The sequence below is a fragment of the Lipotes vexillifer genome, unplaced genomic scaffold (assembly GCF_000442215.2).
Source record: "Lipotes vexillifer unplaced genomic scaffold, Lipotes_vexillifer_v1.1 scaffold422, whole genome shotgun sequence".
In the NCBI taxonomy this organism is placed as follows: Eukaryota; Metazoa; Chordata; class Mammalia; order Artiodactyla; family Lipotidae; genus Lipotes; species Lipotes vexillifer.
In genome coordinates this window covers 3044722-3055260 of record NW_006779087.1, presented here as the reverse complement: position 1 = coordinate 3055260, position 10539 = coordinate 3044722, and the positions used below count along the sequence as shown (strand labels likewise).

The following is a 10539-nucleotide window of genomic DNA, read 5'->3' as shown; positions in this document are numbered from 1 at the left end:
CACACACACACACACACACACACACACACACACACACACACACACACACACAGCACTCAGTAAACTCCAGTCCGATCTGAGTCCTCATCCCTGGGTCCTCATCCCCTTCCAACCGCTAACCCCCAACGCCAGAACTGCATCCTACTCCCGCCCTCCTTCATGCTGACCCTAAAACACCCTTTCTGCCCGCGCGAACACGCATCTCCTTCATGCAGCAAGCCCCCCCAACCCAAAACAGAGCTCTGTGGAGATGCACGCTTCCCGGGGGTCACCTACCCGGCTGGCTCCTGCTCCCCGTGCCCAGGACCGGCGCCCCAAGTCGCAGCCCGGTCCCGCGTGCGCTCCCGCGGTCCTGCACACTCCCCCAACTTTCGCAGCCTCCACCACTGGGACTCCCGGCCGCGCCGGACCCTGCTCTTAAGCGCTCCGTGACGCACGGGGAGGGGCGGGGGCGCCACTGACGCACGCGGCCCGGCGAGCTTTGGCCATACAAGGGCGCGGGGGGCGGCGCGGTTCCGGCGGGAGGCGGCCAGGGGTAGGCACGGGGACGGGGAGCCCGAGGGGGCGGGGCGAGAGGGGGGGCCTGGAATGTCTGCGCGCGTGACGCACGCGGGGTTCCATTGACGCAGGGAGCGCGGATTGTTTGATCTATAAATAGTCCCCTCTCGCCCTCTGCGCCAGCTAAAAATAGCAGCTCGCGGATTCGCTAGGCTCCTCCGGCCGGACCCAGCACCGGCCCGGGGCCCCTGGAGCCGAAATAAGCAGCCCGAGGGCCAGAGCCCGAGAAAAGGGTGCTCTAGCGCCGTGGCTGCGGGGCTTCCCCGGACGAGGAGCTCCTCGCCCTCCGGCGGCTCCCGGGAGCCACGAACGCGCCCGGCTCCGCTTTTGCACCCTCCCCAGCCCTTCCAGCGGGCCCGGGGAAGGCCTAGGGCTGGGGCGGGCAACTCAGGGACTCACCCCGGGGAACCTGCGCCCCCCACCTCAGCCCAAGGCGCTGCCACTGCACTTGACCCTTCTTCCCCAGCGGGGTCTCGGGCTGTCACCCACACACCACACACACACACACACACACACACACACACACACACACGCTTATTCCCTCCCCCCAATTTCTCATGCAAAGTACCTTCCAGAGGGCAGGGATTCACCAAGCCCAAGACAGGCCAACTGGCTGTGTGCTTCACAGCTGAAGTTGATTTCTCACCACTACGCTCCCCAGTCCCTGACAGGGTGAAAGCACTCTAGTTGGGAAATTACAGAATTTCAGAACCGGGTGGAGCCTGAGAAATCTTTTCGAATCTGTGCCGACTCTTCCCCATTTTATAAATAAACAGGCTCAGAAAAATAATGGCACTTGCTCAAGGTCACAGAGCAAGGAGGTGGCACACTGGGGTGGAACCTGACTACATCTCTAGGGGATCCCTTCACACCCTCCGCTGTCCACGATCAAGGAGTTCCCACCTGCAGCCTTCCCGGGAGCCCTCCCCTGCTAGGTGGGAGAGGAAGGGAGAGAAGGCTAATATTTAGAAGAAGAGAGCCCCTCCCCACACCCCTCCCCCTCTCCCCTCTCCACACTGAGCTTGCGCCCACGGACCCCACTCTGGCCTCCCCTGGTCACCCAACAGCACTTTCCTCTACCCTTGAGGCACTTCCTGCTCCTCACTTCCACTCTCACCTCCGTCTCAGGTTTCCCACACCCTGCTCTGCAGCCCCTACTTCTGTCCACTCAAAGGTCCCACCAGCACCTCAAACGTCACCCGTTCCAGACAGAGCTTGTCGTCTCTGCACTCCCCGCCTGCCACCCATCTCTGCTCCTGATGCCCCACATGCTACTTTTCACTTTTTCCTGAAATTCTATTTTGGAACTTCTCTTGGATCCTCCGTTCCTAACTGCCAGCCAGAGCCCATGCCTCACTGGTGCCTGAAGGCAGCAGAACAGCTGACTGAGGCCAGCGACTTCCCCTTCTCCCTTCTCCTTGCCCACATCCATTAAGAAACTGCCCCTTCACCAGCTTGCCTCCTCTTTCCAAACCCTACTGTCCACCACGGATGGAGCAGTCTTCATGTAAAACCAGCATCATCCGGTGATCCGGTCAGAACCTAGCATAGCTCCCCCATTGCAGCACACAGTCTCAACATGGACCAGTCTTCAGAGAGCTCTGGCCTTTGCTAAAACATCTTCCAAAGACGCTTCAACGGCCACCTGCGTGAAGATGAAGTGTGGGCAGGATGATGTTTAGCCAAAGTTTTGTTTTTCTTTGTCTTGGGCTTTTGCAGAAGGTATTACTTGGATAAAAAGGATTCCACAGCTTAAAACTGGTTTGAAACCACTAATATAATTCATGTCTTTCCATTTTGCAGATTAGGACCCAAGGGCTCCCAGAAGAGCTGCACCTTGCTCAGAAGCAGGAGCTAGTCCGGCCTGGTGAAACTAACCCAGCTGGGAGCTGGGTCACGGGCTGGTTTCCCCACCTAGCCCCGCCCACCAGCCCAGCAGGGCCTTCCTCAGAAAATAAAAACAATTCTAATATGTTAGCAAAAGATGATTAGCCAGGCCAATGTTCTTCCCAGGTCAATGTTCCTCCCTCCAAAACTCATCAGCAAAAGAAAAAAAAGAGACAAGAAAAAGTATATTAGCTGCAGCCTTAATGGCTCTTTGAAAGCTGACCTAGCCTTGAGCCCTAGCACCCCCTTTTTTCCCCACCACTTTCCACCTGTAAAGAGCAGCACAGACCATCCCCTACCTTTCCCATGGGGAGGCCCACCCAGGAGCCCCAGGGAACTCAAGTGTGGTGAGGAGCTGTCCAGGTCCCCAGTCTAAATCTCCACGTCTCAGCATCCAGCCTCCAGATTTGTGCCTGCAGCCCAGGCCCCATCTCCGTGGGAGATTTTGCAGGTTTGGAGGTTGCAGTCTTGCCGCCCCAAAGGCAGAGGGTGGAAGAGACAACAGCAGCTGCCACCTGGCCGTGCTTTTGGAGGTGGGGGATGCTGCGGGCTCGGAACACACTACACTCTGAAAATAAGTAAATAAGGAGAAAAAAGCAGTCCCTCTGTAGGAACACACGCGGGGAGCACCTAGCCTAAGACAGAGAGGGGAGAGGCGAGAGGGGCTTGGGGACCTCAGGCTTCATCCCTGCTGGCCAGATGCCCTCCAGGGAGGGTGGTCTGGGGCTCTGAGGTAGAATCTGGCCAAGGTGGAACTCTTGAAAAGGCATAACTGATGCAGACTTTGGGAGACCTGCAGCATAAGCTGGTCGAAGACTGGACGGAGACTCCAAGGGACCCCACTAAGCCCAACCTTTAAGAGCAAGGTCAGAGTGAACAGCTCATTGTGGGGTAGGTAAGGGTTGGAAAGAGACAGGTAATGATGGCAGAGGTATCCGAAACTAGAGGTGAGGACCAGAAGGTAAAGCAGGGCCATGATAACACAGGAAGGGCAGGGAAAGATGCTGTGCTGGAGACGAGACAGCTGCCCAAGGTCAGGCTCGCACAGCACAGCACAGCCCACCGATCTACCCTCACCACCCCCAGGATCCCCGCTGCCCCAATATAAAGACCTTGGGCTAAACCTTCCCACCACCCATTGGGCACATTGTTCCTCTTCCTTCTATTCTAACCCTACTGATCCACTAAGACTTCAGCTCATAACACCCTCCTGGACCAGCCTAACTCTTAATGATAAGTACCTTCTCACTGGAGGGTTTGGGGGTAGGGGGAGTGAGGAATACCAATGAAGGGTCAGACCTCGGCTTAGGGCACTTCACATGGATTCTTCCACTTAACCCTCTCCCTAACCTTCTACGTTTGGAATTACCACCTACATTTTATAAATGAGGAGGAGGCTTAGGGGCCAGGAATCAGACTCCCCGAACTCCCAGTTCTGTGCTAGACCCACTGCCCTCAACTCTGAACTCCAGAGCTCTGGCTTCTGGCCCCACGAGCCTTGATTCTTACAAGTGCACCACAGAGCTGGTACGCACTAGGCCTATAAACTGAAAACAGCCGTGCCTACGAGGGCGTCTCTGGGGGGGCTGGAAGCATCCCAGTTCCTGGTCTGAATGGTGGTCACCTGGGCATGTTCAGTATGGAAAAGTAATCACACTCTATGCTCTTCACGTCTATGATCTGTATGCTTTTTTGTATGTATGTTATACTTTCAGAAATAAAAGTTTATTTACAAAAATAGCCACACCTAAATGAGAGAGACATATTTATTCAAATGGATGCAGATGCTGCTGGAATTTACTGAAATCACAGAGAAACAGTGGCTGTTTCTCATTATGTTATTTGTTCTATCAACACATACTCAAGAGCACAGCTACGGTTAGGAGAGGCTGCGTCATCTGACATCAGAAAGGGGTCCTCTTCGCCGTATGTTTTCTGAACCACTCAGCTCGGGCCTGGCCCCTGCTAGTCACATCTTGTGGGGCTCGGGGACTCTCGTGCTCAGGCCATCCCTCCCCCGACAACCAGTGTGTGAACGTGAGGGCAAGGCCCTGTCCCTCCCACCTTGGCAGGAGGCCCCTTCATGCATCCTCAACAGTAAGTAGCCCAGGGCAGGCCGCAAATGGGCAGCCAAAGTACACCATCGTCCCCCAGCCAAGACGGTGGGTAAGTAGGAGACGGAGGAAGTGGAACTGCACAGCCCCTTTCCCACGCTGCCCCGCCCACCTCAGGCTGGCCCCTGCCCCTGCTGAGCAAAGGGCAGGAACTTGCCCTACTTTCACCAAGACCATCCTCACCCATGGGCCTCCACACCCTTCCCACAGGGTAGGCAGAGGGGGTGAGCTTTGCCTCCTCCCCCCCACCCCCCACCCCAGCTTCCCCACCTTAGCCCCAGGACCTATCACCAGGCCTGACCCGGCCACTTCCTCTTCCTGCCCTGGCAGCAGGCAGGGGGATTTGTGCGGTGGGCAGGGAAGCTCTGCCTACTGCCCCAGGGGGCTTTCACAGACAGCTCTGGGAACTGGGGATGTAGGGGCAGGCCCAGGTCTGATCTTCTGGCCCTTGTCCAGGCCCTGCCACGACCACACGTGTCGTTACCTCCCAGGAAAACAGGCTCCCAAGGACATGGGCAGGTCAGCCGCCGCCCTCCACTTCTCACCCCAGCCCCAGCAGAGGCAAAAGCTAAAGGAACTCTCAGAGGCATCTTTGACCTGGAGCCAGCAAGCCTGGTGTGTGACCCGGGGCCAGTCCCTTGCCCTCTTCGGGACCGTTTCCTCATCTGCCCAATGCTGACATCATCACTAGTCCCAGTGCTGTTAGAATTCAAGTCACTAACGGAAGGGGGAGGCTCACAGTGAAATGGGAGCACTGTCTGGGGGCTGGGGCTCTAGGCACCCGCAGCAGGATCCTGAGGCAGGCACAGAAAGGAGACACCAGAGCCGTCAGCTCGACTGGGGAGCCAGCACCCTCCTTCTTCAAGAACCAGAGATAAATAGTACCCCCATCCCCACCTCTCCCTCTCCAGGGCTGTGTGAAAGGAAATGAGAGTATGCCCAGAGATGTGGCTCCACCCAGCACCAGGAAAATTCCAGACTGTATGCAGCAAGTGCTCAATTGATACTCTGAAGAAAGCTGGTTAACTGAGCAGGTCAGACCTCTCTCCACAGAGGTCATTTTCAGTCCAGTGATTTCTCAACCCCCAGCCCGCTGTCAGGCCAGAAGGAATCCACATATAACATAAAGCAACAAGATCAGACTTCAGGAAGAACATCCAGACAGAGCTGGAAAACACAGACAAGATCATGGAGGTCCTCTGGGAAGAGTCGACCCACGCCTCATTTGTAGCCTCCTCAAAGCTCCTTCCATTGGCTTCCCTGGTGACGCAGCGGTTAAGAATCGCCTGCCAATGCAGGGGACACGGGTTCGAGCCCTGCTCCGGGAAGATCCCACATTCTGCAGAGCAACTAAGCCCGTGCGCCACAACTACTGAGCCCACGTGCCACAACTACTGAAGCCCGTGCGCCTAGAGCCCGCAACAAGAGAAGCCATGGCAATGAGAAGCCCGTGCACCGCAAACAAAAGTAGCCCCCGCTCGCCGCAACTAGAGAAAAGCCCGTGCGCAGCAACGGAGACCCAACGCAGCCAAAATAAAAAAAATCTCCTTCCATGCCCCTCAGTCTGCTCAGCTCCTGGCCAGCTCTTCTCTCCCCCACCCTAGGGGGGGGTCTCCCACCACCTTGCATAACATCAGCAACCCACCAAATTCTCCTGTGCCTGCCCAAGGTCTCCACCCAGCCTGCTTGGGCAAAATTTCAAATTCCAAAATAAAAACCCTCCGATAACGAGGCCCAGCCGGAAAGACTGATGCATTTTCCTATTGTTAAAGTATTTTTAGTCACAGGCTCTGGATTCGTTTAAAGACTCACGTTCAGAAAGGGAAAATTTTTTTTTTCAAGAACCGAGAAGGAGAGCACACAGCCTCCCACGTAAGGAGCTCCGCTTATTCCATGCCGGCCCAAGCCCCTGGCCCGGCTCCCGGGGAGCGTGTTTGTGGCAAGCCGGTTGGCGGACTTGCCAAGCCTAGCTCCAGTCCAGCTTCTCAGGCACCAAACCAGGCGGGAAGCCAGGCAAGTAGGGCGGGGCAGGGGCCGAGGGCTCAGGGACGTCAATCCACAAGTTCAGACCCCAAGTCCCACCCAGCTGGGGGGGGGGCCAGGGACCCTACTCAAGGACAAGCGCTGAGGTACCTGACTGACACCCAGCTTACTCCAGCATCCCTCCCCAGCCTGAGCAGACCAGTGTTGTCCAGGCCAGGTCAACAGGACAGGAGGATGGAAGACCCTGTTGCAAATCTCTGAGGAAGGAGACAGGTGGCATCACCTATTTCCTTGTCGCCTGGTTCTCAACCACAAAGTGGTCCAAGTCCAACTCCCATCATCCAAGTGCCATCAAGCCTTTACTCTCATTCCTCGGGAGGGTGGGCCACCCTTGCTTCCTCCTCCGCCCCTCCCCCTCTCGAGGCCAAAGAAACCACAGTGAGGACAGTCACAATGGAAAAAGATCCACATAGCCCAGCCCCTGTGCCTCGGTTTCCCCATTCCTAAGACTCACCAGCTTCCTCCACACGATCTGCTTTGATTCTCTGAGGGCCTGGACAACTGCACCAAGGGAGAATCCCGGGGTTGGTTGGGGACTCTTCCCGGTGGCCTCAGGAAGCCCTGTGGGAAGAGACGTGACCGCCCAGTCAGCTCGTCCTGCCGACCGAGGCTGTGCACCAGCTGAGTGGACTCAGGACATGGAGCGGCCTCCAAGCCAGCATGTCCTCCTCTGTTTATATAGCTGAAACCAGAGCTGGCCTCTGGGGGCAGGGGGAGCTGCCTCAGGGCCCTCTTGGCTGAGGCCTGACTTTGGCCCAGGTCAGCAAGAGCCTAAAATAGTCAGCTGACGGGAGCCCTGGCATGAGCGTGACCCTGGGCCCATGCCCGGGCCTGGCAAACAGGTGCCCACGTCACAGGACCAGCAGCTCTAGCACTCATGGAGCCCCCGCTGGCAGCCCTCACGGTGGCCTTGGCAGCACCTCTGGCATGGGAATTCCACCCAATCACCACCCTCACCCAGACAACGGACTGACCGCAAGGAATTCTGGCCCCAGGAGCCACTGGGTACCCATTGGGAAGGCTAGGCGCTCAGCAGGCCGCGTCTGACCTGAGGGCAGAGGTGGGGGCTGAGTGGAGGGAAAGACACCCGGCCACTGCTGTCATCTTCACTCACGTGCTTTCCGAGTCCAGATGTCCAGCTGACCAGGGACACCTGCCTCTTCCACTTACAGTAATTCCTCTCCCTGCCCCAGCCCGAGGTTGGTGGCACAGTGCCTGCTGCCAGCAAGAGGCCAGGTGCATACCCAGCGCAGCCCCCGGAACAGGAGGCCCTGCTTCCCAGGGCTTTCCCTCCTTCCCTCCAGGCTTGGAGGGCTGGGTAGCCCATCCTCCCCACCCCAGCCACCTCTCTGGGACTCTCTGTACCTCGAACACCAACTCCACAAGAGGCAACAGAGTTTGGGGGTCCAGGGGGGTATAATGAGCCAGCTCCTGCTTCATCTAGGGATCTCTCAAGGCCTGAAGGGGGTGTTGCTCAGAGATGACCCTCGTTTCTGGGGAAGGAAAAAGGGAATAACAGGGTCCCTGTCCAGGGCGCCAAGCTGAACTCTAGCTCTCTCAGGTAAACACGGTGACCAGGACTATGTACCCTTGACCCCGCCCCAGTATCTGAAGTCCCCAAGGAAAGGCCTGGTGGAAATCCCATTCCCACACTCCACCCCTCACCCACAGATCAGCTTGTGTCTTCTCTGGAGGCATCTTCAGGCAAGGAAGGTGTGTGCTCCACCAGCTGACCAGGCCACTGGGCTTGCCCAGAATCCAGAAGACCTGGATTCTGAGCTTGGGTCTACATGTCCTCAGTGTAGGACCTTGAAAAGTGCCTTGTCCCCTCTCTAACTCAGTTTCTTCATCCATAAGAAGAGGAGGGGAGCTAGACGGCCACGGATTTCTCTGGCCATGGCCACAAGTCTGAGACTTTCCCTCTCAGGGATGTTGGATGAATAGTGAAGGGTCTGTCCCTGCCCTTGGTCAGCAAGATCCTCCCCATTCACAGAGCCACCCCCCCATACCAGACCTCACAGGACCTACAGGCCCACCACAGAAGGGGGCAGTCATCACCCTTTCAGGGAGGCAAGCGGTGGTCCAAGCTTCCGTTCATGCACTCCCCTGGCACAGTGTCCACACCCTAGGAACAAGGCAGCTTCCCATCCCCCAGGTCTGCCCCGCTATACTCCCAACCTGGCCTTGAGCTACACAACCCCACCCCATCAGCTTCCCGGAACGAGGCACATGCCGCCCTGGGAGCAGCTGTCATCCCCGACAACCCCATGACACCCAGGCCCAGAGCCCCCCAGTCTGTCCTGCTAAGAAAGTCAGGCTTCCCCCCTTCCCTGCCCCCGCATTACCTCCACCACTGAAGAAATCAGATCTCCCCATGCTGAGCAGCACCTCGCCCACCACCTCTGCAGGGCTTCCCCCTCCATCCCCCAAACCACATCCGCTTCAGGCAGCTCCACACCCACCTCAGCCCCCCAGCCACCTGCTCAAGGGCCCCGGGGGCGTACAAAGGGCAACAGCAGGGCACTCACCACTCTGGATGGACCAACAGACCTCGAACAACACTCGACCATCCCTCGGGCCTTCGGGGCCTGGCAGAAGGCGCCGACACCAGGGAGGGGCTGGGGCTGGTCTCTGTCCACAGTGGAGGCCTGCAGAGGGAGAGTCCACGCGAGAGAGGAGAAACCAGCTAGCAGGACCATTCCCTGGAGACAGCACAGCCAGAAAACACAGGAGTGGGAACAGAAGCAGGACCCGGGCCATGAAGGGGGACAAGGCAGCCCAAGGACCTCCGTGAGCTGGGCGTCAGAGGCTGGGGGCCCACACCGCAAGCAAACAGCACTTGGGAACGTGGGGTGTGGCCAGGAGCTGCCGACAGTGTCTGGGGCATCTCAGGGCCCTGGAGACACAGCTCCTCAGCCTCACACCCCACTCCTGGGGGGAGGGGGTACCTCAATCCAGCTTTCAGCTCCCTGACGTGCACAAAAGGGCCTGTCGTAGGCAGAGAAAAGGGAGCTATTGCGAGGACAGAGCAGCATACCCCTCTCTCCTTTAAGGGGCTCCAACTTGGCCCCCAAAGCCTCAGAAGCTGCAGAGCAAGGACTCCATGCCCCCATCTCTAGGCAGCGCAGCCTTCTAATCCGAGCCATGGGGACTCTCAGGAAATCCTCTCTGAAGGGATTCCAGTCACAAAACTGGAAGGTCCAGCTTGGGGTAGAGTGGTTAAGAGCATGGATGCTGCATCCCTGTTGCCTGGGTTCAGATCCTGGCTCCATCACTTATAACCTTAGGCAAGTTACATAACTTTTCTGTTACTCATCTGTGAAAATGAGAATCCGTGGGACTTCCCTGGTGGCACAGTGGTTAAGAATCCGCCTGCTAATGCAGGGGACAGGGTTCAAGCCATAACTTTTCTGTTACTCATCTGTGAAAATGAGAATCCGTGGGACTTCCCTGGTGGCACAGTGGTTAAGAATCCGCCTGCTAATGCAGGGGACACGGGTTCAAGCCCTGGTCCAGGAAGATCCCACATACCGTGAAGCAACTAAGCCCGTGCGCCACAACTACTGAGGCTGCGCTCCAGAACCTGAGAGCCACAAGTACTGAGCCCACATGCTGCAACTACTGAAGTCCGCGTGTAGAGCCCGTGCTCTGCTACAAGAGAAGCCACCACAATGAGCAGCCCGTGCACCACAACAAAGAGTAGCCCCCGCTCGCTGTGACTAGAGAAAGCCTGCATGCAGCAACAAAGACCCAATGCAGCCAAAAAATAAATAATAAATAAATAAATAAATCTAAAAAAAAAAAGAGAGAATCTGTAATTGACATCTCTAAAATTAACAACCGTACGGTTACCAGCGGGCTTAAAATGAGCTCATATGTGTAAAGGACTTAAAACAGTGCTGGATACACACAGGTGCTATCATTATTAGGAGAAGAC

General features: G+C 57.0%; 1 protein-coding gene across 4 annotated transcripts in view; it reads right to left on the bottom strand.

Moving 5' to 3' along the window:
- Window positions 1-9249, bottom strand: part of NR4A1 (nuclear receptor subfamily 4 group A member 1) — an 18564-nt gene extending 9315 nt beyond the window's left edge. Inside the window, exons 1-2 of one of the 4 annotated variants that reach the window (XM_007452337.1) lie at window positions 7717-7820; window positions 7057-7163 (exon numbers count right to left, since the gene is read on the bottom strand). The gene's annotated coding sequence lies outside the window, so the exon portion shown is untranslated. Of the gene's footprint in view, window positions 1-272; window positions 434-7056; window positions 7164-7716; window positions 7821-9130 lie in introns of those variants that run through there. The other 3 variants (XM_007452339.1, XM_007452336.1, XM_007452338.1) reach the window with 3 other exon arrangements.
- Window positions 9250-10539: the final 1290 nt, after the last annotated feature.